Raw genomic sequence first — 14,996 nt, 5'->3', positions numbered from 1 at the left:
AAATATCTGCACTGCCATCTGTATGTACATATAAATATCTACGCCACCATCTGTATGAAGAAGGAGATATCTACACCGCTATCTGTATAAACATGGAAATATCTACACCGCTATCTGTATAAACATGGAAATATCTACACCACTACCTGTATAAAGATGGAAATATCAGCACCGCTATCTGTATGAACATGGAAATATCTACACCGCTATCTGTTTGAACATGGAAATATCTACACCGCTATCTGTATGAACATGGAAATATCTACACCGCTATCTGTATGAACATGGAAATATCTATACCGCTATCTGTATGAACATGGAAATACCTTCACCGCCATCTGTATGCACATGGATATGTCTACACAGCCATCTAGATGAACATGGAAATATCTACACCGCTATCTGTTTGAACATGGAAATATCTACACCGCTATCTGTTTGAACATGGAAATATCTAAACCGCTATCTGCATGAAAATGGAAATATCTACAGAGCTATCTGCATATACACGGAAATATCTACACAGCTATCTCTTTACACATGGAAATAACTACACCGCTATCTGTATGAACATGGAAATATCTACACCACCATCTGTATGAACATGGAAATATCTGCACCGCCATCTGTATGAACATATAAATAACTACACGGCCATCTGTATTAAGATAGTGATATCTACACCGCTATCTGTATAAACATGGAAATATCTACACCGCTACCTGTAGAAACATGGAAATATCAGCACCGCTATCTGTATGAACATGGAAATATCAGCCCCTCTATCTGTAAGAACATGGAAATATCTACACCGCTATCCATATGAACATGGAAATATCTTCACCGCCGTCTGTATGAACATGGATATATCTACACCGCCATCTGGGTGAACATGGAAATATCTACACCGCTATCTGTATGAACATGGAAATATCTACACCGCTATCTGTATGAACATGGAAATATCTACACTGCTATCTGTGTAAACATGCATACATCTTCACCGCTATCTGTATAAACATGGAAATATCTACACCGCTATCTGTATGAACACGGAAATACCTACACCGCTATCTGTATGAACATGGATATATCTACACAGCCATCTGGATGAACATGGAAATATCTACACCGCTATCTGTATGAAGATGGAAATATCTACACTGCTATCTGTATAAACATGCATACATCTTCACCGCTATCTGTATAAACATGGAAATATCTACACAGCTATCTGCATATACATGGAAATATCTACACAGCTATCTCTTTACACATAGAAATAACTACACCGCTATATCTATAAACATGGAAATATCTACAACGCCATCTGTATGAACATGAAAGTATCTGCACCGCCATCTGTATAAACATATAAATATCTACACCGCTATCTGTATTAAGAAGGAAATATCTAAACTGCTATCTGTATAAACATGGAAATATCTTCACCGCTGCCTGTATAAACATGGAAATATCAGCACCGCCATCTGTATGAACATATAAATAACTACACGGCCATCTGTATTAAGATAGAAATATCTACAACGCTGCCTGTATAAACATGGAAATATCTACACCGCTATCTGTATAAACATGGAAATGTCTACACCGCTACGTGTATTAACATGGAAATATCTACACCGTTACCTGTATAAACATGGAAATACCAGCACCGCTATCTGTACGAACACGGAAATATCTTCACCGCCATCTGTATGAACATGGATATATCTACACAGCCATCTGGATGAACATGGAAATATCTACACCGCTATCTGTATGAACATGGAAATAGCTACACCTCTATCTGTATTAACATGGAAATATCTACACCGCTACCTGTATAAACATGGAAATAGCACCACCGCTATCTGTATGAACATGGAAATATCTACACCGCTATCTGTATGAACATGGAAATATCTACACCGCCATCTGTATGAACATGGAAACAGCTACACCGCTATCTGTATGAACATGGAAATATCTACACCGCTATCTGTATGAACATGGAAATACCTACACCGCTATCTCTATGAACATGGATATATCTACACAGCCATCTGGATGAACATGGAAATATCTACACCGCTATCTGTATGAAGATGGAAATATCTACACTGCTATCTGTATAAACATGCATACATCTTCACCGCTATCTGTATAAACATGGAAATATCTACACCGCTATCTGTACGAACATGGAAATATCTACACCGCTATCTGTTTGAACATGGAAATATCTAAACCGCTATCTGCATGAAAATGGAAATATCTGCACAGCTATCTGCATATAAATGGAAATATCTACACAGCTATCCCTTTACACATGGAAATAACTACACCGCTATCTGTATGAATAGGGGAATGTCTACACCGCCATCTGTATGAACATGGAAATATCTGCACCGCCATCTGTATGGACATATAAATATCTACACCACCATCTGTATTAAGATGGAGATATCTAAACCGCTATCTGAATAAAAATGGAAATACCTACACCGCTATCTGTATAAACATGGAAATATCTACACAGCTATCTGTATAAACATGGAAATATCTACACCGCTACCTGTATAAACATGGAAATATCAGCACCGCTATCGGTATGAACATGGAAATACCTTCACCGCCATCTGTATGAACATGGATATATCTACACAGCCATCTGTATGAACATGGAGATATCTACACCGCTATCTGTATGAACATGGAAATATCTACACCGCTATCTGTATAAACATGGAAATATCTTCACTGCCATCTGTATGAACATGGATATGTCTACACAGCCATCTGGATGAACATGGAAATATCTACACCGCTATCTGTATGAACATGGAAATAGCTACACCGCTATCTGTGTAAACGTGCATACGCTTCACCGCTATCTGTACAAACATGGAAATATCTACACCGCTATCTGTATGAACATGGAAATATCTACACCGATATCTGAATAAACATGGAAATGACTACACCGCTTCCTGTATAAACATGGAAATATCAGCACCGCTATCTGTATGAACATGGAAATATCTACACCGCTATCTCTATGAACATGGAAATATCTACACCGCTATCTGTATGAACATGGAAATAGCTACACCGCTATCTGTATGAACATGGAAATATCTACACCACTATCTGAATGAACATGGAAATATCTACACCGCTATCTGTTTGAACATGGAAATATCTACGCCGCTATCTGCATGAAAATGGAAATATCTACACAGCTATCTGCATAAACATGGAAATATCTACACAGCAATCTCTTTACACATGGAAATAACTACACCACTATCTGTATGAACATGGAAATATTTCCACCGCCATCTGTATGAACATGGAAATATCTGCACCGACATCTGTATGAACATATACATATCTACACGGCCATCTGTATTAAGATGCAGATATCTACACCGCTATCTGTATAAACATGGAAATATCTACACCGCTATCTGTATAAACATGGAAATATCTACACCGCTATCTGTATGAACATGGATATATCTACACAGCCATCTGGATGAACATGGAAATATCTACACCGCTATCTGTATGAACATGGAAATATCTACACTGCTATCTGTGTAAACATGCATACATCTTCACCGCTATCTGTATAAACATGGAAATATCTACACCGCTATCTGTACGAACATGGAAATATCTACACCGCTATCTGTTTGAACATGGAAATATCTAAACCGCTATCTGCATGAAAATGGAAATATCTGCACAGCTATCTGCATATAAATGGAAATATCTACACAGATACCCCTTTACACATGGAAATAACTACACCGCTATCTGTATGAACATGGAAATATCAGCCCCTCTATCTGTATGAATATGGAAATATCTACACCACACTCTGTATGAACATGGAAATATCTACACCGCTATCTGTATGAACATGGAATTATCTTCACCGCCATCTGTATGAACATGGATATGTCTACACAGCCATCTGGATGAACATGGAAATACCTACGCAGCTATCGGTATGAACATGGAAATAGCTACACCGCTATCTGTATGAACATGGAAATATCTGCACGGCCATCTGTATGTACATATAAATATCTACTACGCCATCTGTATTAAGAAGGAGATATCTACACCGCTATCTGTATAAACATGGAAATATCTACACCGCTATCTGTATGAACATGGAAATATCTACACCGCTATCTGTATGAACATGGAAATATCTACACCGCTATCTGTATGAACATGGAAATACCTTCACCGCCTTCTGTATGAACATGGATATGTCTACACAGCCTTCTAGATAAACATGGAAATATCTACACCACGATCTGTACGAACATGGAAATATCTACACCGCTATCTGTGTAAACATGCATACAACATCACCGCTATCTGTATAAACATGGAAATATCTACACCGCTGTCTGTATGAACATGGAAATATCTACACCGCTATCTGTTTGAACATGGGAATATCTAAACCGCTATCTGCATGAAAATGGAAATATCTACAGAGCTATCTGCACATACATATAAATATCTACACAGCTATCTCTTTACACATGGAAATAACTACACCGCTATCTGTATGAACATGGAAATATCTACACCGCCATCTGTATGAACATGGGAATATCTGCACCGCCATCTGTATGAACATATAAATAACTACTCGGCCATCTGTATTAAGATAGAGATATCTACACCGCTATCTGTATAAACATGGAAATATCTACACCACTATCTGTATAAACATGGAAATATCTACACCGCTACATGTATAAACATGGAAATATCTACACCGCTACCTGTATAAACATGGAAATATCAGCACCGCAATCTGTATGAACATGGAAATATCAGCCCCTCTATCTGTATGAGCATGAAAATATCTACACCGCTATCTGTATGAGCATGGAAATATCTACACCGCTATCTGTATGAACATGGAAATATCTACACCGCTATCTGTATGAACATGGAAATATCAGCACCGCTATCAGTATGAACATGGAAATCTCTGCACTGCTATCTGTATGAACATGGAAATATCTACACCGCTATCTGTATGAACATGGAAATATCTTCACCGCCATCAGTATGAACATGGATATATCTACACAGCCATCTGCGTGAACATGGAAATATCTACACCGCTATCTGTATGAACATGGAAATATCTACACCACTATCTCTATGAACATGGAAATATCTACACCGCTATCTGTTTGAACATGGAAATATCTAAACCGCTATCTGCATGAAAATGGAAATATCTACACATCTATCTGCATATACATGGAAATATCTACACAGCTATCTCTTTACACGTGGAAATGACTACACCGCTATCTGTATGAACATGGAAATATCTTCACCGCCATCTGTATGAACATGGATATATCTACACAGCCATCTGGAGGAGCATGGAAATATCTACACCGCTATCTGTATGAACATGGAAATATATACACCGCTATCTGTGTAAACATGCATACATCTTCACCGCTATCTGTATAAACATGGAAATATCTACACTGCTATCTGCATGAACATGGAAATATCTACACCACTATCTGTTTGAACATGGAAATATCTTCACCGCTATCTGCATGAAAATGGAAATATCTACACAGCGATCTGCATATACATGGAAATATCTACAAAGCTATCTCTTTACACATGGAAATGACTACAGCGCTATCTCTATAAACATGCAAATATCTACACCGCCATCTGTATGAACATGGAAATATCTGCACCGCCATCTGTATGAAAATATAAATATCTACACTCCCTTCTATATTAAGATGGAGATATCTACACCGCTATCTGTATAAACTTGGAAATATCTACACCGCTATCTGTATAAACATGGAAATATCTACACCGCTATCTGTATAAACATGGAAATATCTACACCGTTATCTGTATGAACATGGAAATATGTACACCGCTATTTCTATGAAGATGGAAATATCTACACCGCTATCTGTACGAACATGGAAATATCTGCACCGCTATCTGTATGAACATGGAAATATCTACACCGCTATCTGTTACAACATGGAAATATCTAAACTGCTATCAGCATGAAAATGGAAATGTCTACACCGCTATCTGCATATACATGGAAATATCTACAGAGCTATCTCTTTACACATGGAAATAACTACACCGCTATCTGTATGAACATGGAAATATCTTCACCGCCATCTGTATGAACATGGATATATCGACACAGCCTCCTGGATGAACATGGACATATCTACACCGCTATCTGTATAAACATGGAAAAATCTACACCACTATCTGTATGAACATGGAAATACATACACCGCTATCTGTATGAACATGGAAATATCTACACCGCTATCTGTATGAACATGGAAATATCTACACCGCTATCTGTATGAACATGGAAATAGCTACACCGCTATCTGTATAAACATGGAAATATCTACACCGCTATCTGTTTAAACATGGAAATATCTACACCGCTATCTGTATAAACATGGAAATATCAGCACCGCTATCAGTATGAACATGGAAATATCTGCACCGCTATCTGTATGAACATGGAAATATCTACACCGCTATCTGTATGAACATGGAAATATCTTCACCGCCATCAGTATGAACATGGATATATCTACACAGCCATCTGCATGAACATGGAAATATCTACACCACTATCTGTATGAACATGGAAATATCTACACCGCTATCTCTATGAACATGGAAATATCTACACCGCTATCTGTTTGAAGATGGAAATATCTAAACCGCTATCTGCATGAAAATGGAAATATCTACACAGCTATCTGCATATACATGGAAATATCTACACAGCTATCTCTTTACACATGGAAATATCTACACCGCAATCTGTTTGAACATGGGAATATCTAAACCGCTATCTGCATGAAAATGGAAATACCTACAGAGCTATCTGCACATACTTATAAATATCTACACTGCTATCTCTTTACACAGGGAAATAACTACATCGGTATCTGTATGAACATGGAAATATCTACACCGCCATCTGTATGAACATGGAAATATCTGCACCGCCATCTGTATGAACATATAAATAACTACACGGCCATCTGTATTAAGATAGAGATATCTACACCGCTATCTGTATAAACATGGAAATATCTACACCGCTATCTGTATAAACATGGAAATATCTACACCGCTACCTGTATAAACATGGAAATATCAGCACCGCAATCTGCATGAACATGGAAATATCAGCCCCTCTATCTGTATGAGCATGGAAATATCTACACCGCTATCTGTATGAACATGGAAATATCTACACCGCTATCCGTATGAACATGGAAATATCTTCACCGCCATCTGTATGAACATGGATATATCTAAACAGCCATCTGGGTGAACATGGAAATATCTACACCGCTATCTGTATGAACATGGAAATAGCTACACCGCTATATGTATGAATATGGAAATATCTACACCACTATCTGTATGAACATGGAAATATCTACACCGCTATCCGTATGAACATGGAAATATCTTCACCGCCATCTGTATGAACATGGATATATCTACACAGCCATCTGGATGAACATGGAAATATCTACACCGCTATCTGTATGAACATGGAAATAGCTACACCGCTATCTGTATGAAAATGGAAATATCTTCACCGCCATCTGTATGAACATGGATATATCTACACAGCCATCTGGATGAACATGGAAATATCTACACAGCTATCTGTATGAACATGGAAATATATACACCGCTATCTGTGTAAACATGCATACATCTTCACCGCTATCTGTATAAACATGGAAATATCTACACCGCTATCTGTATGAACATGGAAATATCTACACCGCTATCTGTTTGAACATGGAAATATCTACACCGCTATCTGCATGAAAATGGAAATATCTACACAGCTATCTGCATATACATGGAAATGTCTACAAAGCTATCTCTTTACACATGGAAATAACTACATCGCTATCTCTATAAACATGGAAATATCTACACCGCCATCCTTATGAACATGGAAATATCTGCACCGCTATCTGTACGAACATGGAAGTATCTACACCGCTATCTGTATGAACAAGGAAATATCTACAACGCTATCTCTATGAACATGGAAATATCTACACCGCTATCTGTTTGAACATGGAAATATCTACACCGCTATCTGCATGAAAATGGAAATATCTACACAGCGATCTGCATATACATGGAAATATCTACAAAGCTATCTCTTTACACATGGAAATAACTATAGCGCTATCTCTATAAACATGCAAATATCTACACCGCCATCTGTATGAACATGGAAATATCTACACCGCCATCTGTATGAAGATATAAATATCTACATTCCCAACTATATTAAGATGGAGATATCTACACCGCCATCTGTGTAAACATGCATACATTTTCACCGCTATCTGCATAAACATGGAAATATCTACACCGCTATCTGTATGAACATGGAAATATCTACACCGCCATCTGTATTAAGACGGAGATATCTACACCGCTATCTGTATATACATGGAAATATCTACACCGCTATCTGTATAAACATGGAAATATCTACAGCGCTACCTGTAATAACATGGAAATATCAGCACCGCTATCTGTATGAACATGGAAATATCAGCCCCTCTATCTGTATGAATATGGAAATATCTACACCACACTCTGTATGAACATGGAAATATCTACACCGCAATCTGTATGAACATGGAATTATCTTCACCGCCATCTGTATGAACATGGATATGTCTACACAGCCATCTGGATGAACATGGAAATATCTACGCAGCTATCGGTATGAACATGGAAATAGCTACACCGCTATCTGTATGAACATGGAAATATCTGCACCGCCATCTGCATGTACATATAAATATCTACTCCGCCATCTGTATTAAGAAGGAGATATCTACACCGCTATCTGTATAAACATGGAAATATCTACACCGCTCTCTGTATAAACATGGAAATATCTACACCACTACCTGTATAAAGATGGAAATATCAGCAACGCTATCTGTATGAACATGGAAATATCTACACCGCTATCTCTTTGAACATGGAAATATCTACACCGCCATCCTTATGAACATGGAAATATCTGAACAGCTATCAGTATGAACATGGAAGTATCTACACCGCTATCTGTATGAACATGGAAATATCTACACCGCTATCTCTATGAACATGGAAATATCTACAGCGCTATCTGTTTGAACATGGAAATATCTAAACCGCTATCTGCATGAAAATGGAAATATCTACACAGCTATCTGCATATACATGGAAATATTTACACTGCTATCTCTTTACACATGGAAATAACTACACCGCTATCTGTATGAACATGGAAACATCTTCACCGCCATCTGTTTGAACATGGATATATCTACACAGCCATCTGGAGGAGCATTTAAATATCTACACTGCTATCTGTATGAACATGGAAATATATACACCGCTATCTGTGTAAACATGCATACATCTTCACCGCTATCTGTATAAACATGGAAATATCTACACTGCTATCTGCATGAACATGGAAATATCTACACCACTATCTGTTTGAACATGGAAATATCTACACCGCTATCTGCATGAAAATGGAAATATCTACACAGCGATCTGCATATACATGGAAATATCTACAAAGCTATCTCTTTACACATGGAAATAACTATAGCGCTAACTCTATAAACATGCAAATATCTACACCGCCATCTGTATGAACATGGAAATATCTACAACGCCATCTGTATGAAAATATAAATATCTACACTCCCATCTATATTAAGATGGAGATATCTACACCGCTATCTGTATAAACTTGGAAATATCTACACCGCTATATATATAAACATGGAAATATCTACACCGCTATCTGTTTAAACATGGAAATATCTACACCGTTATCTGTATGAACATGGAAATATCTACACCGCTATCTCTATGAAGATGGAAATATCTACACCGCTATCTGTATGAACATGGAAATATCTACACCGCTATCTGTATGAACATGGAAATATCTACACCGCTATCTGTATGAACATGGAAATATCTACACCGCTATCTGTGTAAACATGCATAGATCTTCACCACTATCTGCATAAACATGGAAATATCGACACCGCTATCTGTATGAACATGGAAATATCTACACCGCCATCTGTATTAAGACGGAGATATCTACACCGCTATCTGTATATACATGGAAATATCTACACCGCTATCTGTATAAACATGGAAATATCTACACCACTACCTGTATAAAGATGGAAATATCAGCACCGCTATCTGTATGAACATGGAAATATCTACACCGCTATCTGTTTGAATATGGAAATATCTACACCACTATCTGTATGAACATGGACATATCTACACCGCTATCTGTATGAACATGGAAATATCTACACCGCTATCTGTATGAACATGGAAATACCTTCACCGCCATCTGTATGAACATGGATATGTCTACACAGCCATCTAGATAAACATGGAAATATCTACACCGCGATCTGTACGAACATGGAAATATCTACACCGCTATCTGTGTAAATATGCATACATCATCACCGCTATCTTTATAAACATGGAAATATCTACACCGCTACCTGTAGAAACATGGAAATATCAGCACCGCTATCTGTATGAACATGGAAATATCAGCCCCTCTATCTGTATGAACATGGAAATATCTACACCGCTATCTGTATGAACGTGGAATTATATACACCGCTATCTGTGTAAACATGCATACATCTTCACCGCTATCTGTATAAACATGGAAATATCTACACTGCTATCTGCATGAACATGGAAATATCTACACCGCAGTCTGTTTGAACATGGAAATATGTACACCGCTATCTGCATGAAAATGGAAATATCTACACAACTATCTGCATACACATGGAAATATCTACAAAGCTATCTCTTTACACATGGAAATAACTACAGCGCTATCTCTATAAACATGCAAATATCTACACCGCCATCTGTATGAACATGGAAATATCTGCACCGCCATCTGTATGAAGATATAAATATCTACACCCCCATCTATATTAAGTTGGAGATGTCTACACCGCTATCTGTATAAACTTGGAAATATCTACACCGCTATATGTATAAACATGGAAATATCTACACTGCTATCTGTGTAAACATGGAAATAACTACACCGCTACCTGTATAAACATGGAAATATCAGCACCGTTATCTGTATGAACATGGAAATATCTACACCGCTATCTCTATGAAGATGGAAATATCTACACCGCTATCTGTACGAACATGGAAATAGCTACACCGCTATCTGTATGAACATGGAAATATCTACACCGCTATCTGTATGAACATGGAAATATCTACACAGCTATCTGTATGAACATGGAAATATCTACACCGCTATCTGTATGAACATGGAAAAATCTACACCGCTATCTGTGTAAACATGCATACATCTTCACCGCTATCTGTATAAACATGGAAATATCTACACCGCTATCTGTATGAACATGGAAATATCTACACCGCTATCTGTATGAACACGGAAATATCTACACAGCTATCTGTGTCAACATGCATACATCTTCACCGCTATCTGTATAAACATGGAAATATCTACACCGCTATCTGTATGAACATGGAAATATCTACACCGCTATCTGTTTGAACATGGAAATATCTAAACCGCTATCTGCATGAAAATGGAAATATCTACACAACTATCTGCATACACATGGAAGTATCTATACAGCTATCTCTTTACACATGGAAATAACTACACCGCTATCTGTATGAACATGGAAATATCTGCACGGCCATCTGTATGAACATATATATATCTACACCGCCATCTGTATTAAGATGGACATATCTACACCGCTATCTGTATAAACATGGAAATATCTACACCGCTATCTGCATAAACATGGAAATATCTACACCGCTATCTGTATAAAGATGGAAATATCTACACCGCTACCTGTAAAAACATGGAAATATCAGCACCGCTATCTGTAGGAACATGGAAATATCAGCCCCTCTATCTGAATGAATATGGAAATATCTACACCACACTCTGTATGAACATGGAAATATCTACACCGCTATCTGTATGAACATGGAATTATCTTCACCGCCATCTGTATGAACATGGATATGTCTACACAGCCATCTGGATGAACATGGAAATATCTACGCCGCTATCGGTATGAACATGGAAATAGCTACACCGCTATCTCTATGAACATGGAAATATCTACACCGCTATCTGTTTGAACATGGAAATATCTAAACCGCTATCTGCATGAAAATGGAAATATCTACACAGCTATCTGCATATACATGGAAATATCTACAAAGCTATCTCTTTACACATGGAAATAACTACAGCGCTATCTCTATAAACATGCGAATATCTACACCGCCATCTGTATGAACATGGAAATATCTGCACCGCCATCTGTATGAAGATATAAATATCTACACCCACATCTATATTAAGATGGAGATATCTACACCGCTATCTGCATAAACTTGGAAATATCTACACCGCTATATGTATAAACATGGAAATATCTACACCGCTACCTGTATAAACATGGAAATATCAGCACCGCTATCTGTATGAACATGGAAATATCTACACCGCCATCTGTATGAACATGGAAATATCTGCAACGCCATCTGTATGAACATATAAATATCTACACGGCTATCTGTATTAAGACGAAGATATCTACACCGTTATCTGTATAAACATGGAAATATCTACACCGCTATCTGTATAAACATGGAAATATCTACACCGCTACCTGTAGAAACATGGAAATATCAGCACCGCTATCTGTATGAACATGGAAATATCAGCCCCTCTATCTGTATGAACATGGAAATATCTACACCGTTATCTGTATGAACATGGAAATATCTACACCGCTATTCGTATGAACATGGAAATATCTTCACCGCCATCTGTATGAACTTGGACATATCTACACAGCCATCTGGATGAACATGGAAATATCTACACCGCTATCTGTATGAACATGGAAATAGCTACACCGCTATCTGTAAAAACATGGAAATATCTACACCGCTACCTGTATAAACATGGAAATATCAGCACCGCTATCGGTATGAACATGGAAATATCTACACCGCTATCTGTATGAACATGGAAATATCTACACCGCTATCTGTATGAACATTCAAATATCTTCACCGTCATCTGTTTGAACATGGATATATATACACAGCCATCTGTATGAACATGGAAATATCTACACCGCTATCTGTATGAACATGGAAACATCTACACCGATATCTGTATTAACATGGAAATATCTTCACCGCCATCTGTAAGAACATGGATATGTCTACACAGCCATCTGGATTAACATGGAAATATCTACACCGTGATCTGTATGAACATGGAAATATCTACACCGCTATCTGTGTAAACATGCATACATCTTCACCGCTATCTGTATAAACATGGAAATATCTACACCGCTATGTGTATGAACATGGAAATATCTACACCGCTATCTGTGTAAATATGCATACTTCTTCACCGCAATCTGTATAAACATGGAAATATCTACACCGCTACCTGTAAAAACATGGAAATATCAGCACCGCTATCTGTATGAACATGGAAATATCAGCCCCTCTATCTGTATGTATATGGAAATATCTACACCACACTCTGTATGAACAAGGAAATATCTACACCTCTATGTGTATGAACATGGAATTATCTTCACCGCCATCCGTATGAACATGGATATGTCTACACAGCCATCTGGATGAACATGGAAATATCTACACCGTGATCTGCATGAACATGGAAATATCTACACCGCTATCTGTGTAAACATGCATACATCTTCACCGCTATCTGTATAAACATGGAAATATCTACACCGCTATCTGTATGAACATGGAAATATCTACACCGCTATCTGTTTGAACATGGAAATATATAAAGCGCTATCGGCATGAAAATAGAATTATCTACACAGCTATCTGCATATACATCTAAATATCTACAAAGCTATCTCTATACACTTGGAAATAACTACACCGCTATCTCTATAAACATGGAAATATCTACACCGCCATCTGTATGAACATGGAAATAACTGCACCGCCATCTGTATGAACATATAAATATCTACACTGCCATCTGTATTAAGATGGAGATATCTTCACCGCTATCTGTATAAACTTGGAAATATCAGCACTGCTATCTGTATGAAAATGGTAATATCTACACCGCTACCTGTATAAACATGGAAATAACTACACCGCTACCTGTATAAACATGGAAATATAAGCACCGCTATCTCTATGAACATGGAAATATCTACAACGCTATCTCTATGAAAATGGAAATATCTACAGCGCTATCTGTATGAACATGGAAATAGCTACACCGCTATCTGTATGAGCATTTAAATATCTACACCACTATCTGTATGAACATGGAAATATCTACACCGCTATCTGTATGAACATGGATATATCTACACAGCCATCTGGATGAACATGGAAATATCTACACCGCCATCTGCATCAACATGGAAATATCTACACCGCTATCTGTGTAAACATGCATACATCTTCACTGCAATCTGTATAAGCATGGAAATATCTACACCGCTATCTGTATGAAGATGGAAATATCTACACCGCTATCTGTACGAACATGGAAATATCTAAACAGCTATCAGCCTGAAAATGGAAATATCTGCACAGCTATCTGCATATTCTTTGAAATATGTACACAGCTATCTCTTTATACCTGGAAATAACTACACCGCTATCTGTATGAACATGGAAATATCTTCACCGCCATCTGTATGAACATGGATATATCTACACAGCCATCTGGATGAACATGGAAATATCTACACCGCTATCTG

This window comes from Gorilla gorilla, chromosome 12, assembly GCF_029281585.2.
Source record: "Gorilla gorilla gorilla isolate KB3781 chromosome 12, NHGRI_mGorGor1-v2.1_pri, whole genome shotgun sequence".
Classification (NCBI taxonomy): domain Eukaryota; kingdom Metazoa; phylum Chordata; class Mammalia; order Primates; family Hominidae; genus Gorilla; species Gorilla gorilla.
The sequence above is the reverse complement of the archived record's forward strand: the minus strand, read 5'-3'. Positions refer to the sequence as shown.